The following is an 18883-nucleotide window of genomic DNA, read 5'->3' on the forward strand; positions in this document are numbered from 1 at the left end:
CCATTATGTGTTATTTCACTTAAGGTGAGAAGATTTTTATTTCAATTGTGTTTTTACACTTAAGGCGAAAAGATTGTTATTTCCATTACGTGTAATTTCACTTAAGGTGAAAAGATTTTTATATCCATTATAATGTTGTTTCACTTAAAGCGAAACTTGAACTTTATCTATTGTACACTTCTTGGTATTGAATTTCATGCAGATTTTCATACAATAACAAAATTGAACAATGACAAATAATAGATTAAACTGAAAAATCTATTATTGCAGACGTGGAACAGAATGAAAATTTTGCCAATTGGTAGAATTTGTAATCATAACAAGAGGCCCAGAGGGCCTGTATCGCTCACCTGGTTTGTAATGCCAAGTAATGTTCTGAATACAGGTTCATTGTTTCTTTTCTGAAGGAATTTTAATATTAACCTCTAAATCCCCTATTGGGCCCCGCCCCTCCCGCCCCCAGGGGGTCAGAGCCAAAATTTATACAAGTTCTGTTCCCCTTCCCCCAAGGATGTTTATGGCCAAATTTGGTCACAATCCAAGCAAAACTCTAGGACAAGAAGTGATTTATAGGATTTACCTCTATTTCCCCTATTGGGCCCCACCCGTCCTGCCCTTGGGGGGCCAGAGTCAAAATTTATACAAGTTCTGTTCCCCTTCCCCCAAGGATGTTTGTGGCCAAATTTGGTTACAATCCATGCAGAACTCTATGACTAGTAGCGATTTAAAGGATTTACCTCTATTTCCCCTATTGGGCCCCGTCCCTCCTGCCCCCGGGGGGTCAGAGCCAAAATTTATACAAGTTCTGTTCCCCTTTCCCAAAGGATGCTTGTGGCCAAATTTGGTTACATTCCATTCAGAACTCTATGACTAGTAGCGATTTAAAGGATTTATCTCTTTTTCCCCTATTGGGCCCCGCCCCTCCTGCCCCTGGGGGATCAGAGCCAAAATTTATACAAGTTCTGTTCCCCTTATCCCAAGGATGTTTGTGGCCAAATTTGGTTACAATTCATGTAGAGCTCTAGGACAAGTAGAGATTTAAAGGATTTACCTCTATTTCCCCTATTGGGCCCCGCCCCTCCTGCCCCCGGGGGGTCAGAGCCAAAATTTATACAAGGTCTGTTCCCCTTCCCCCAAGGATGTTTGTGGCCAAATTTGGTTACATTCCATTCAGAACTCTATGACTAGTAGCGATTTAAAGGATTTACCTCTATTTCCCCTGAGGGCCCCACCCCTCCTGCCCCCGGGGGACCAGAGCCAAAATTTATACAAGTTCTGTTCCTCTTCCCCAAAGGATGTTTGTGGCCAAATTTGGTTACATTCCATTCAGAGCTCTATGACAAGTAGCGATTTAAAGGATTTACCTCTATTACCCCTATTGGGCCCCGCCCCTCCTGCCCCCGTGGGTCAGAGCCAAAATTCATACAAGTTCTGTTCCCCTTCGGGCCAGGTGAGCTAAAAACTCTTTTGACCCCTAAATGTATTAAATCATCTTTTTATTTAACTTCCAAATCTGGATGAATGCTTTGTAAGACAGATCGACACTATTTATTAAACTATAGAATAGTGGTTCAGCTGAAATTAAGCGAGATGTAATTATACAAAATGATATAGATGGAGACTTAAAAATGCTTCAAAAATAGTTCACAGCTCTTATAGATCAATTCATTCAAAACAGGGAGGATAAGAATGTTCAGATCCAATGGTAAATGGTGTGATTCTAAATTCTTAAGGGTTTTTTTTCATTTGGCAAACTGTGGAATTAATGTAACATTTTTTTGAAACATTGTTTCGAATTTTAAAAAAAATAGATGTTTTATTAGATGAAATTGGTTTTACTTTTATCATATATAAAATATGAACTGAACATTATATGTTATCAGGACCAATTGATTCAATTCCTTTTGAAAGGACACTTCAGTCTTAGAATGCATTGAAATTGGCATATACATACATGTATCTGGCCAATAAGCGATATTGATATACACCTGTGGAGATGAATCTACTGTAGTAGCAAAATTCATGAAGGTAAATTGTATACAAAAGAAAGTTGGTTTACAGTAATCTCCAATCGTTCCCTTCCCCCCAAGAGCCAGTGTTTGTACAAACTATTGGATATAATCTTTATAGAAATCTAAGTTAGTAATAGTTTAAAGGAAATGTTGAGAGATGATAAATGGAGAAACGGACCACTTCTTTTTGACTTCATTATTTTTTTTCTTTCAAATTTCAAATTTTTTAATACAATGCGACAAATGCGTAGCGCACGTATTATAGCTAACTTGTTATTTCATATTTTGAAGTCGTTCATGCCAGTACCAAACAAAACATATGCATGTGAGGTGTTCATTTAAACTGTTAAAATTATTTATATACATGTATATCAGAAGGTTTTACAAACAAATTTTAAGAGATCCCAGAGGGATCATGGCACCCACCAAAGAATGATCTATGTCTGACAATGGAAAGAGGGATCTTTTCCCTGCTTTTCAAACTTTTTCAAACACACTACATATACAAGAGATCCCAGAGGGATCTTGGCGCCCACCGAAGATTGATCTATGTCTGACAAATGAAAGAGGGATCTTTTCTCTGCTTTTCAAACTTACAATTCTTTTTTCTGCTTTTCAAACTTTAAACTATCAAAATCCAAGATGGTGGTCGCAAAATGCAATAGGCAGAAATAGGGTCCTAGAGGAACCTACATATGATATTTGAGAACAATCCCTTCAATACTTTCTGAGAAATAGCGGTAACAAACTTTAACTATCAAAATCCAAGATGGCCACCGGTCGGCCATCTTGTTGACCGATCAGTCCCAAAATGCAATATGCACAACTGGGGTCCTAGGGGAACCTACATATGAAATTTGAGAAAGATCCCTTCAATACTTTATGAGAATTAGCGGTAACAAACTTTAACTATCAAAATCCAAGATGGCGGCTGGTCGCCATCTTGTGTGACCGATCAGTCCCAAAAATGCAATATGCACAACTAGGGCCCTACGGGAACCTACATATGAAATTTTAGAAAGATCCCTTCATACTTTATGAGAAATAGCGGTAACAAACTTTAACTATCAAAATCCAAGATGGCGCCTGGCGGCCATCTTGTTGACCGATCAGTCCCAAAATGCAATATGCACAACTAGGGTCCTAGGGGAACCTACATGTGAAATTTGAGAAAGATCCCTTCAGTACTTTCTGAGAAATAGCGGTAACAAACTTTAACTATCAAAATCCAAGATGGCGGCCTGGCGGCCATCTTGTTGACCGATCAGTCCCAAAATGCAATATGCACAACTAGGGTCCTAGGGGAACCTACATATGAAATTTGAGAAAGATCCCTCAGTGCTTTCTGAGAAATAGCGGTAACAAACTTTAACTAACAAAATCCAAGATGGCAGCCGGTCGGCCATCTTGTTGACCGATCAGTCCCAAAATGCAATATGCACAACTAGGGCCTAGGGGAACCTACATATGAAATTTGAGAAAGATCCCTTCAGTACTTTCTGAGAAATAGCGGTAACAAACTTTAACTATCAAAATCCAAGATGGCGGACCTGGCGGCCATTTGTTACTGATCAGTCCTAAATGCAATATGCACAACTAGGGCCCTAGGGGAACCTACATATGAAATTTGAGAAAGATCCCTTCATACTTTCTGAGAAATAGCGGTAACAAAAATTAACGGATCAAAACGACGAGGACGCGACGGAAGACTTGTTGACGGACGATCAGACCCCAAAATGAATATGAATAGCCACTATCTGATGATGGTGGGCTAAAAATGTGAGACAGATTGCTATCAGTACTTTCTGAGGAAATAGTGGTAACAAACTTCAACAATCAAAATCCAAGATGGCGGCCGTTCAGCCATCTTGTTGACCTATCAGTTACAAAATGCAATATGCACAACTAGGGCCCTAGAGGAACCTACATATGAAATTTGAGAGAGATCCCTTCAGTACTTTTTAGAAATAGCAATAACAAACTTTAACTATCAAAATCCAAGATGGCTGCTGGTCGGCCATCTTGTTGACCGATCAGTCCCAAAATGCAATATGCACAACTAGGGGCCTAGGGGAACCTACATATGAAATTTGAGAAGATCCCTTCAATACTTTCTGAGAAATAGCGGTAACAAACTTTAACTATCAAAATCCAAGATGGCTGCCTGGCGGCCATCTTGTTGACACCGATCGATTCCAAAAACAATATGCAAATTCCTAGGGAATCTATGTATGAAATTTGAGAGATCCCTTCAATACTTTCTGAGAAATAGCGGTAACAAACTTTAACATCAAAATCCAAGATGGACCTGGCGGCCATCTTGTTAACAGATCGGTATCAAAACACAATATACACAACTAGGTCCCTAGGGGAACCTACATATGAAATTTGAGAGAGATCCTTTCTGTACTTTCTCAGAAATGGCGGTAACAAATTTTAACTATCAAAATCCAAGATGGCCACCTGGCAGCCATCTTGTAGACCTATCAGTCCCAAAATGCAACATGCACAACAAGGTCCCTAGGGGAACCTACATATGAAATTTGTGAAAGATCCATTCGGTATTTTGAGAAATAGCGGTAACAATCTTTCACTACCAAAATCCAAGATGGCCGCCTGGCCAGGCGGCCATCTTGTTAACCGATAAGTCCCAAAATGCAATATGCACAACTAGGGCCATAGGGGAACCTACATGTGAAATTTGAAAAAGATCCCTTTAGTACTTTCCGAGACATAGCGGTAACAAGAATTGTTAACGGACAGACGGATGGTTAACGGACAGACGGATGGACCACGGACCACGGACGAAAGGCGATTTGAATAGCCCACCATCTGATGTTTTACAAAAAATTTACAGGTCCCTATATACATAGACATCTATGTAGTTATTATGTAGATCTTTGAAATGCACATATCTAAATTATTGATAACAATTTTCAAAATAGTTATCACATAATATAACTTCAAAATAAATTCAGATAAACCTGCTTTTAATTAAATTAATTATTAATTAGCTATAACTTTTTGGCCTTACTTATACCGGTATACATACAATTAAAAAGTATGGAAGGTATTTTGCTTTACTGTCTTTCTTATACCATGGTAGCTATTGGTTTATGGCAATACGCTGTTGTCTGCATCCTGTCTCAGCACATTTAATGAGTATGTATTGTAACTCTATTCTCCCTTCAACAAAAGCCCTTTCTTTATAAAATACAGAAGTATTTTTTTCTTTTAATTAACAGTATTCTATTTTGAAATTTTTTATTTGATACAGCTATTTTGGTTGTATTACAGAAATGTCATACAAAACATATATATATATACGCTGTGATAATTTGAATTATTTATATCAAAGAAGGATTAACATTGAAAACATATATGAAGACATTTAGAATGTTATGTGTACAAGAAGCCATTTATGTTTTCTTTAGAATAAGACACCTACCTATTCCGTATTTGCATATTACAGAGTTATCTGCCCTTGCGGGTAGGTATTGACTGTGACGTCATGTGTTTTCGAGCGTAGCGTCATACTTTTCGGAGAAAATGATGTGAATTGCGTTCACAAAATAATGACGTAACAATCGATACCTATCCGCAAGGGAGCTAACTCTGTAATATGCAAAGACGGAATAGCTAACAGACTAACAACTTGATGTTTGAATAATGGATTATGTAGATAATTAGGAAAGTGTTTAATTGTTGACATAAAAGTAGGACCTAGTAGACAATTACTTAGTAAATATATCTATCAAATTATGTCTTTAGTGCAACATTAAATCAATTTAATTGGTTTTACTCATAGTAATGCAGTATTTGCAGGCCTTATTTTAAACCATTGAACCATATTTGAAAAATAAAATAATCTTTATATTTTTTTTATTTTCGTTTCTTTTTTATATAATGGGGCTTTTGTCCACTTTTCAATAATTAGTATAGAGGGGCTTTTGTTTGTATACCTTAAGGAACTGGCATTTTATCTAAATTTATCTAAATCAAAGTTAATAGTAACTTAACAATAATATTATAATGTATACCATTGTACCGGGTTCAGGAAAGGATCAATATAGGCACTACCTGCCTGTTATCCAATCCTTTTGTTTTCAATAAAATATTTTGAATTGAATTGAAGGAACTCAGGCTTTATTACATAATATATACAGTGTATAATTAATATGTTGTACAACTTGTGCCCAATGCCATTACACCTTTGGCAATTAGATATGTTGAAATCAAATCATATTTTATTTATTTTGCTAAATCCCACATATCTTTAATACAAATTACATTATAAAATGAAATAGGAAATCAAAATGTGAAAACTATGATTTTATAGCTTCATTAAGTTGTGAAAAAAATAAAAATCATTAAATAATAAAGTGTGTTCCAAAATAAGATTTTTATTTCCATTATGTGTATTTTTCATTTGAGGCAAAAAGAATTTTATTTCCATTATGTGTTATTTCACTAAAGGTAAAAAGAATTGTATTTCCATTATGTGTTATTTCACATAAGGCGAAAAAAGTTATTTCCATTATGTGTTATTTCACTTAAGGTGAAAAGATTTTTATTTCCATTATGTGTTATTTCACTTAAGGTGAAAAGATATATATCCATTATGTGTAATTTCAGTTAAGGTGAAAAGATATATCCATTATGTGTAATTTCAGTTAAGGTGAAAAGATATATCCATTATGTGTAATTTCACTTAAGGTGAAAAGATATATATCCATTATGTGTAATTTCAGTTAAGGTGAAAAGATATATCCATTATGTGTAATTTCAGTTAAGGTGAAAAGATATATCCATTATGTGTAATTTCAGTTAAGGTGAAAAGATTTTTATTTCCTTTATTTGTCTTTACACCTAAGACGAAAAGATTTTTATTTCCATTATGTGTTATTTCACTTAAGGTGAAAAGATTTTTATTTCCATTATGCGTTATTTCACTTAAGGTGAAAAGATCGTTACCGGTATTTCCATTACGTGTCTTTACACTTAAGGTGAAAAGATTTTTATTTCCATTATGTGTTTCACTTAAGGTGAAAAGATTTTTATTTCCATTATGTGTTATTTCACTTAAGGTAGCTCCATACTTTTGGGAAAACCCATGTCATTTTTTTCTAACAGGTCTTATTTTCTTGCATTTTTCATGTAGATTTCAAATCTGTAAAGATAAATGGGTGTTCTCGAACTACTTTTTGAGATATTTGAGCTTGAAATATACCATCCATGCAAATTTGCTGACTGAAAATAGAAAAATTCATAAAATTATGTTTTCTGTAATATTAGGGTGAATGTAGTCTCGATACTGTTGATTTTTTGTCCTAAATTTCTTACGATAGAACAATATACAAAACTATTTTATTTTTACAAATGCTAACTAATTTTTGTTATTTCCCAGGACCGTTTCTATACGTAATTATCATGTTTTGCCATATTTTCGCCCGTAAAAAATCACTGAATAGGCCAAAAAGGAAATGAAAACCCATGTCAATTTCACAATATTTGTATATGATATGCCCAAGGTAATATGTTTTTCAAATATCATATAAAAACACGGGGTCCTCGATCAAAATTTCACAATTTTGTAAGCTTGAAGTTAGTAACTCTCAACCCTACCCCCATTTCATCCAGTGCTAAGATGGGTTATATTTGACTATTTTTTGAAAATCATGCCGCAAAAAAACATTCCACATCAGTTCATACGTTTTTGTGATATTATATCTGGTTTATGTCTGTTTGTTTTTTATGATTTTCTCCAAATTGTGTGTTTAAAGGAAATCCGTATGCGATTTTTTTAGAATTCCGGAATTTGGGTCCGGCCGGGTCCCCTCTTATGATTTATAGCGACGAACGGCACTTCCGGTGTTTAAAAATCCATTCCCGTTTACGACAGGGACCGCAAAAACCTCAGAGATAGCATATAATTTTCACTTCACTGATTTTATTTGATTTATTTAATGATTTTAAACATTCAATATTATATGTAGACAATTTTCACCTATTGAAAAAATATCCAAGTGTGATGTCGTGGCGTATCGGAAACCATTCTGGAATTCAAAACAACCTCCGCAACTTCCGGTATATCGTCATATGAATTGGCGCGATTTTCAAAAGTATGGACCTACCTTAAGGCGAAAAGATTTTTATTTCCATTATGTGTTATTTCACTTAAGGCGAAAAGATTTTTATTTCCATTATGTGTTATTTCACTTAAGGCGAAAATGTTTTTATTTCCATTTTGTGTCTTTACACTTAAGGTGAACAGATTTTTATTTCCATTATGTGTATTTTCAGTTAAGGTGAAAAGATTTTTATTTCCATTATGTGTAATTTCAGTTAAGGTGAAAAGGTTTTTATTTCCATTATGTGTTATCTAACTTAAGGTGAAAAGATTTTTATTTCCATTATGTGTTATTTTGATTTGCATAAGGTGCCTTTACACATTATTTCCACTTAAGGTAAAAAGAATTCTATTTCCATTATGTGTCTTTTTGGTAACATAATTGGCACATTCATTTGAAAACACAAGCCATAATTTTCAACAACAATGACACTTGAGTTTATATAATTAAAGGGACAATTCAGTCTAAGAGAACATTAAAATGTGTACATATATAGGAAAAAACCCAGTTCAAATGGAAATTAGATCAGTCGGTTTTACTGTGATATGCCTGAAAAGCCCATGGTTGTGACATGTGTGTAGATGTTCAAACTCGCTCGCTGTCCGCCATTACACATTGTGGTCGAACTTCTTGTATGCCGAACCCTGTCCCTTGCTCGTAGAGTAATTTAATGCAACTTTTGTCTAGAACTGCTCAAATCGCTCTGACAGTAGTGTGTTTACCTTATTAGGTGAATTGTCTTGCCTAAAAAATGATTTTATCACCTTCTCAGTGGTTATGTTGTTTATTTGTTTAACGTGCGTGACTTTGGCTCGGGTATGGGTACAGCGTCCATATTGTACCTGCTTCATCGTATTGATCAACGATTTGATATTTCAACGATATTAATTAAAATATTAAACAATAACGTGGAATTTGTCAATATTTTATATGATATGTTACATAAGAAATGTTGAACTATACGTTTATGCCATATTTAGCTTCTTGGTTATGTAAAAGAATTAGCCTGAGTGAATTGTCCCTTTAAAACAATTAAGACATCATTTGCTTTGTCAGGTGTTGGTGACAAGTTCACTTGTAGGTGACATATATACTAAGTATGCGTATTTAACCACTATAGATCATACAATGACACCTGACAGTATGATGATGATACCGGAAGTGCTCCCCCGAGTTCTACAGAAACTAGGCCGGCCCTACATCCATAGGGAATCGCGGAGAGTGACGTACTACCATGTCACGATAACCTTAAAATTAAAGTTATCTCATGGAATGTAGGAAAGGGACTCGTGAGTAAATTAGGCAATAAAGACTTCTTTAATGTCATAGAACATTATGATATTATTTGTCTAAGCGAATGCTGGATATCTGAAAAAGATGATTTCGAATTGCACGGATATTGTAAATCGGTATACCCGAGGAAAAGTGGTATTGGTGGCGGTGTAGTGATAGTCTACAAATCATGTTTATCAAATAGGATATCTGTCGTAGAAAACATTTATGATAGTATAATATGGATAAAAATTGACGATAATACAATAGATAGATACATCGTATTTTGTTATTTCCCTCCCGAAAACAGTGTATTTTATGAAAATAATGAATTAAGAGATATTGATATGTTTCAAATCCTACAAGATTCTTTAATAAGATATAGTGATCTTGGCAAAGTTTATATTACTGGGGATCTCAATGCACGAACTGGTTGTAGACTTGATATGATAGCAAATGATACTTTAACTAGAAATACTAACCAATCCGCTGATTATGCTTCTGATGATATATGCGATATTACTGAACGTAAAAATATGGATAAAACAGTTAATTCTTTCGGTAGAAAATTATTGTCATTTTGTAAAAATACTGGTTATAGAATAATGAATGGACGACATCCTTGTGACCGAGAGGGAAGTGTTACATTTTTTAGTACGAATGGTACTAGCCTTATTGATTATCTACTTGTGGAGACTAATAACTTTCATGACATAGTAGAGTTTAAGTCTGGAAATTTTGAACCTGTCTCCGACCACGCACCTATATCTTTTACGTTGAGAATAGAACAAATCTCTGAAGTAAGACAAATTAAAGATGATATTCATACTAGATGTGTATGTGAATATATACGGTGGATGGATGGAAATATAAATGAGATAAGACAAAATCTTATGGAAAATATGAATTCATTAAATGATTCACTTAGACCTTCATTGACAAACCCGGTTGATATTGAAAGATGTATTGAACGAGTTGGTTCTAGTGATGTATGTCTACCGTTGTGTGATGTTTTTACCTGTAATTTACATAAATCTGATGAATGTCAAAGGAAGAAATCAGCATTGAAAGAAGATAAACCTTGGTTCAATGATATTTGTAAGCAAAAGTACAACGAATACAAAAGAGCCTTGTATAATTTTAATAATGAGAAAAATGACAGTAGTCATCAAGCGCTTGCAGTGAAAAAGACTGCTTATAAAAAGTATGAAGTAAGACTTAAAAGAGAATATCAACGACATGAAGGTGATATGATGGAATATTTAAGAAAACATAACCCAAAACATTTTTACAAATTTTTCAGCAAAAGTAAATCAAAGACATCTGATAAACTTTCAATTGATGATTTCTTCCTCCACTTCAAGAATCTCGCGAGCCAATGTAACCTAGATGGGGATCAATGTACCAACAATACTAATGATTTTATTGATAACAATTTGTCCTGTGTGTTTAATGAATTAGATAAGGAAATTACTGATCAAGAGGTTTTATTTTCTATACGTAAATTAAAAAGAAACAAAAGTTGTGGTGTCGACAAAATACTTAATGAACTTTTCCTTGATTGTAAGGACATACTTGCTCCATTTTTGGTCAAGCTTTTTAATGCCATTTTTCATTCGGGCATATTTCCAGAGGCCTGGTCTACTGGTTCTATCACACCAGTTTTTAAGAAAGGTGATACTGAAAATATTAATAACTACAGAGGAATAACTCTTGTTAGCTGTATGGGTAAACTTTTTACATCCATATTGAATGAACGTTTAGTAAAGTGGAGTACTGAAAATGATATAATAACAGATGCTCAATTTGGCTTCAAACCGGGCTATTCAACGATAGATGCAATATATGTACTTCAAACCTTAATTAACAAGTATTTAAGTAAGAAGGGCGGGAGATTGTATTGTTGTTTTGTGGATTATAAAAAGGCATTCGATCTTATTGATAGATCTCAGTTATGGAGTAAATTGATTAAACAGGGTGTAAGAGGGAAAATGTTACAAATAATTCAATCATTATATAGTTCGGTCAAATCTTGTGTTAAGCATAATGGTTATTATTCAGATTTTTTCTCAAATACAATCGGTCTCTTCCAAGGAGAAATTCTCTCCCCGATTTTGTACTCATTATTTGTAAATGATTGTGAAATGCACTTTATTAATGAATGCTGTCCATCAATTGAACTTAATTCAATAAGTATTTTTCTTTTAATGTATGCAGATGATACAGTGCTTTTTGCAGAAACACCAGAGAAATTACAGCAAATATTAGATGCTCTGAAGTCTTACAATAATAAACATAGCCTTAATTTGAATATTGATAAGACAAAAATAGTTGTGTTTAGGAATGGGGGCATTATTAGAAACAATGAAAAGTGGTTTTATAATGGAAGCGAATTACAAATTGTTGACTGATTCAATTATCTTGGAATGCTTTTCAATTATAATGGGAAATTTTATGTAACTCAAAAACATGTTGCTGAACAAGGCAATAAGGCTTGTTATGCAATCAATAATAAGTTCAAAAATCATCAATTTAATGTAAGTACACAATGTTCTGTATTTGACACATATGTAAATAGTATATTGAGTTATAGTGCGGAAGTTTGGGGTTTTCATAAAGCCTTAGATATAGAAAAGGTTCATTTAAATTTTTGTAAAAAAAATACTAGGGGTAAAAAAGAGCACTTGTAATAATTTATTATATTGTGAACTCGGAAGATTGCTATTGTCAACATTAAGAAAATTACGTATAATTAAATACTGGCTTAAAATTCGTAACTCAAATAACTGTGTATTAAGAGCTTGCTACGAAGACAGAATACGCTCTGATGACAGTTGGATTTTAAATATACGAGGGGAATTAAATAAATCAAGATTAACATATCTCTGGAATAATACAACAGTAGATGATAAAGTTACTTATAAAATTATTGAGAATAGATTTTAAGATGTTTATAGACAAAAACTAATTTCAAATGTACAAACGATATCAAAGGGGTTTCTTTATAGACATATTGTAGATAAATTCACTCTTCAATTTTACTTAACAAAATCAATTAATAATTCACATATGAAGAATATTGCACGTATAAGACTTAGTTCACATAATTTAAATATTGAACAAGGGCGGTATAGGAATCGTCAGAGAATTCAAAGATTGTGTGAGGTATGTAATGCTAATGACATTGAAGATGAATTTCACTTTATACTTATATGTAATTGTTACTCTGAATTAAGAAAAAAATATATTAAATCATATTAATTTAGACGTCCTAGTGTGTTTAAGTTGGTACTTTTATTATCAACCCAGAATATAGGGGAATTAAACAGGTTAGGAAAATATATAGATTTGGCTTTAAAGCTACGAGATAATTTAATTTCCAATTTAAGTTAATTAATATTCCAATGTTTTGAAATGTGCATTATAAATCATTGATCTTATGTTTTATGAAATGGTATATATACATAATTAATCATACAATGTACATGTTTTGCTATGCAAAATGTAGTTATATGTTTGTCCAGCACTGTCTGCATTGTTATATTGTATATGTTTATGTCAACTCTCCAATGTTGTAAAAAAACAAGGAAATAAAAGAATCTGAATCTGAATCTGATTACATATATACACACAATGTCAGTAAATTTATGAAATCATCTCAAAGGTGTGAAGTATATGGTTGCAAGTGACTAATTATATGATCACATATGACAAATTAAGAAAAAAAAATAAAACCAATTAAATACATGTAAGTAATCATCTAAAATAATTTCTCATAAATAAAGGAAATTGAAAATGTTAAAAATATGATTTGCAAGGTCAAAAATAGTTTTGTGCAGTTAAATTGATATTTAATATTATCTATCAAATTATTATATTATTTGTTTTCATTTAGCATAAAATTTCAATTTCTACAATTTGTTGTCACATAGATGGATCTGATAAAAGGATACTATAACCATTCGTCAATGTTGAAATTGAATTTTTGAGTTACTTTTTCTATATGCAATTCAAAATATTTTATTATTTAAGCAATGGGATGCCCCATGGGTAACAAAAGGACAAAGCGAGTAAATTATTCTTATTTTCATTAACAAGAGTTTCTAACTTTGCACCATATACCATTTTGCCGGATTCAGAAAAGGATCAATAAAGGCATTGCCTGTTATCCAATCCTTTTGTTGCTCAATAAAATATTATGAAATACCATCACTGAAAAGTTTGATCTTCTTATTTTTCTTTGAGAAATATTAAAAATAAGGTAAATTTTATTATAAGAAAATACATATGGATCAGATAACAGAACAAGTCTCCATAGGGGTGTATATATATAATAATTCAATTAATTAAAATATTATTTTATGAACTGCTCACACACACACTCATTCATTCCGGTAAGCTAGTGACTTAGACGGGACTCGACTTAGACAGAAGCATTTTACATCATAATTAGAATTGTGGCGAAGACTTATGTATATATTTAATGAATTAATGTAGATAACAAAATCAACTTTGGTGTGTATATCATTAATTGAATTTCAATAATTTGTATAATTGGGGCAGAAGAAAAAGAAATTGATAGAGTCTAAGTTGTATTAGCAACATTTAGAAATGAAAGGTTCTTTAATTTACCACAATCAAGGACTAACAACTATAATTTTAGCTTTTTCCCAGCATTTATGAAACTTTGGAATTCACTAGAACACTCTATCAGAGATTCTTCTTCTATTTCTTTCTTTAAATTGAAATTAAAAACAACTTTTCCATCTATAATCTCCAACATATTTATGAATTGTAAACCAAGAAATTTAAATATCCTTTTATGCCAATTGCACAATAATGCCAGTGACTTAAATTATGACTAATTCTCTGATCATTTGACTGATGATGGTTCATGCTTATGTGGTGCTCCAACTGAAAATTCCGAACATTATTTTCTTGATTGTAATCATTTTTCTGGTTTTAGACATCAAATTATCTCTATTTCTAATCTTTTGGGTTTTGTTATTATTGAAATTCTGTTGTCTGGGTCTATACGATTTTACTAATGATACTAATGAAATGATATTACTTCATACAAGTAATTTATTAAATGGCGGCTGTGGCGGCCATCTTGGATTTTTTTCGGATCGAACCCGAAAAATAACAACACTTTGTCTGGACCAATGTCAGGATCATTTCATGCAAGTTTCAGAGCCAAATCGCACTGGTAGAACTTGAGAAGAAGTTCAAAAATGTGTTTTTCAAGATGGCGGCTGTAGCGGCCATCTTGGATTATGGATCGACCCGAAAAATAACAACACTTTGTCAGGACCATGTCAGGATCATTTCATGCAAGTTTCAGTCAAATCGCACTAGTAGAACTTGAGAAGAAGTTCAAAAATGTGTTTTCAAGATGGCGGCTGTGGCGGCCATCTTGGGTTTCGGATCAACCTTAAAAAATAACAACACTTTGTCAGGACCATCTCAGGATCATTTCATGCAAGTTTCAGTCAAATCGCACCGGTAGAACTTGAGAAGAAGTTCAAAATGTGTTTTCAAGATGGCGGCTGTGGCGGCCATCTTGGATTTGGATCGACCCGAAAAATAACAACACTTTGCTTGGACCATGTCAGGATCATTTCATGCAAGTTTTCAAATCGCACCGGTAGAACTTGAGAGAAAGTTCAAAATGTGTTTTCAGATGGCGGCTGTGGCGGCCATCTTGGATTTCGGATCGACCCGAAAAATAAAACACTTTGTCTGACCATGTCAGGATCAATTTCATGCAAAGTTTCAGCCAAATCAGCACTGTAGAACTTGAGAAGAAGTTCAAAATGTGTTTTTCAAGATGGCGGCTGTAGCGGCCATCTTGGATTATGGATCGACCCGAAAAATAACAACACTTTGTCAGGACCATGTCAGGATCATTTCATGCAGTTTCAGCCAAATCGCACTAGTAGAACGTTGAGAAGAAGTTTCAAAATGTGTTTTCAAGATGGCGGCTGTGGCGGCCATCTTGGATTTCGGATCGACCCGAAAAATAAAACAACACTTTTGTCAGGACCATGTAGATCATTTTCATGCAAGTTTCAGTCATAATAGCACTGGTAGAACTTGAGAAGAAGTTCAAAATGTGTTTTCAAGATGGCGGCTGTGGCGTGGCCATCTTGGATTTCGGAACGACCCGAAAAATAACAACACTTTGTCTGGACCATGTCAGGATCATTTCATGCAAGTTTCAGCCAAATCGCACTGGTAAGAACTTGAGAAGAAGTTCAAAAATGAAAAGTTACGCACGGCGGCGCACGGCGGACGGCGCACGGCGCACGCGGACGGCGGACGGCGACGGACGAAACATGGAAGACTATAGGTCTTCCTGACCCTTCGGGTCAGATGACCTAAAAACTAAAGAGATTTCAATTGTACAAAAAAGTTTTATGATAATATTAAAATATATGCATGTATTGATATATTTAAGGCCAGTATGAGAGGGTGTGTATGTGTGTGTGGATGTGATATGTATAACTTAATTAATGTATTTTCTATAAAAGAGATTGCCTATTTATTACCTATTCATTTAAATATATATTTACTTATTTGTCTACCTGTTGTAAATAGTTTAATAAATTTTCTTTTCTATGGCCCGCTTGGGTATGCTCCTAATATTATACACTTTTCTTTTCATTTCTATTATATTTATATACTGAGACAACACTATCTATATTTATTTATTAATAATTAATTAGTTTAGTAAAACCGGATTTCTGGAGAGGACCTATATAGGCTTTGCCTGTTGTCTAATCCATTTATCAATATAATATCTTTCTCTGTAATTCCTGTATAACTTGTATTGTTTAATAAAATATTTTGAAATGAAATGAAAGAGTGGAGGACATATAGTGTAATAATTAGTGTAACATCAAAATAATTTGTTACTTTTTTTTTCTATAAATCATTAAATAAATTATTTTTTATCAAAATCCCAGTAATCCAGTAAATTTCTATATTGTGTCTTATTTTGAACTGTAGTTGAAACATAAAATTATTCAAAAAAAATGATATTTTGATTCTATTTTTTTTAATTTAATCTTTTTTTCTAACAAGAGGCCCAAAGGGCCTTAACGGTCATCTGACTACCTTGACAATAGTAAAATTAATTATATATAGTGTCACTTTGTCAGGATCATGTCAGGATCATTTTCAATTTCTTTCAACAAATTTTATTTCAAAACAAGAGGCCCAAGGGCCTTTAAATATAGGAAAATTAATTAGACATAGTGTCATGGTAGTCATCTTCGATTTGGGGAGCAACCAGAGATGTAACAATACTTTGTCTGGACCATGTCAGGATCATTTCATGCAAGTTTCAGCCAAATCCCTTCGGTAGAACTTGAGAATAAGTTCAAAATGTGTTTTCAAGATGGCGGCTGTGACGGCCATCTTGGATTTCGGATTGACCCGAAAAAATAACAACACTTTGTCGGGACCATGTCAGGATCATTTCATGCAAGTTTCAGACCCAATCGCACCGGTAGAACTTGAGAAGAAGTTCAAAATGTGTTTTCAAGATGGCGGCGTGTGGCGGCATCAATCATTTGGATTTCGGATCGACATGACATAACCCAAAAAATAACAACACTTTGTGTCTGGACCATGTCAGGATCATTTCATGCAAGTTTCAGCGAAATTGCACCGGTAGAACTTGAAGAAGAAGTTTAAAATGTTGTTTTCAAGATGGAGACTGTGGCTGCCATCTTGGATTTCAGATCGACCCGAAAAATAACAACACTTTGTCGGGGACCATGTCAGGATTCATTTCATGCAAGTTTCAGCCAAATCGCACTGGTAGAAGAACTTGAGAAGAAGTTTAAAATGTGTTTTCAAGATGGAGACTGTGGCTGCCATCTTGGATTTCAGATTCGACCCGAATAATAACAACACTTTGTCGGGACCATGTCAGGATCATTTCATGCAAGTTTCAGCCAAATCGCACCGGTAGAACTTGAGAAGAAGTTTAAAATGTGTTTTTCAAGATGGCGGCTGTGGCGGCCCATCTTGGATTTCGGATCGACCCGGACCGAAAAAATAACACACTTTGTCGGGACCATGTCAGGATCATTTCATGCAAGTTTCAGCCAAATCGCACTGGTAGAAAACTTGGAAGAAGTTCAAAATGTGTTTTCAAGATGGCCCTGTGGCGGCCATCTTGGATTTCGGATCGACCCGAAAAAATAACAACACTTTGTCGGGACCATGTCAGGAACATTTCATGCAAGTTTCAGCCAAATCGCATACCGGTAGAACTTGAGAAGAAGTTCAAAATGTGTTTTCAAGATGGCGCCTGTGGCGGCCATCTTGGATTTCGGATCGACCCGAAAAAATAACAACACTTTGTCGGGACTCATGTCAGGATCATTTCATGCAAGTTTCAGCCAAATCGCACCGGTAGAACTTGAGAAGAAGTTTAAAAATGTGTTTTCAAGATGGCGGCTGTGGCGGCCATCTTGGATTTCGGATCGACCCGAAAAATAACAACACTTTCGGGGGGCACCATGTCAGGATCATTTCATGCAAGTTCCAGCCAAATCGCAACCGGTAGAACTTGAGAAGAAGTTCAAAATGTGTTTTCAAGATGGCGCCTGTGGCGGCCATCTTTGATTTCGGATCGACCCGAAAAAATAACAAGTTAACTTTGTCGGGACCATGTCAGGATCATTTCATGCAAGTTTCAGCCAAATCGCACCGTAGAACTTGAGATAGAAGTTCAAAATGTGTTTTCAAGATGGCGCCTGTGGCGGCCATCTTTGATTTCGGATCGACCCGAAAAATAACAACACTTTGTCGGGACCATGTTCAGGATCATTTTCATGCCAAGTTTCAGCCAAATCGCACCGGTAGAACTTGAGAAGAAGTTCAAAATGTGTTTTCAATATGGCAGCTGTGGCGGCCATCTTGGATTTGGAATTTGACCCGAAAAATAACAACACTTTTGTCGGGACCATGTCAAGTATCATTTCATGCAAGTTTCAGCTAAATCGCATCCGGTAGGAACTTGAGAAGAAGTTCAAAATGTGAAAAGTTAACGGCACGGGCGGACGGCATTACACGGCGCACACGGCGGACGGCGGAGACGGCGGACGGCGGGACGGCGGACGACGACGGACGCGAAACATGACGACTATAGGTATAGGACTTCCTGACCCTTCGGGTCAGAAGACCTAAAAAATGCAGGAGCTTGTTTACTTTTCCATTAGTATGGAGGGGCTTTTGTCTGTAGGGAGGGGGGGGGGCTTTTGTCTGTACCCTGTTATAAGTAAATTATAGGATTTGCATTAATCAATTTTTGTTAAATATACCTAATGTTGGCGCTTAAGTTATATCAGTGTCAAATGAGTTCCGAATTCGCATGGCAACGCAAAAATAGCTATTACCAAAAAGATTTAATGTAAAATGAGGATTATTAAAGAACCTATGGTGCCTCAGATT

Source organism: Argopecten irradians, chromosome 8, assembly GCF_041381155.1.
Source record: "Argopecten irradians isolate NY chromosome 8, Ai_NY, whole genome shotgun sequence".
Taxonomy (NCBI): domain Eukaryota; kingdom Metazoa; phylum Mollusca; class Bivalvia; order Pectinida; family Pectinidae; genus Argopecten; species Argopecten irradians.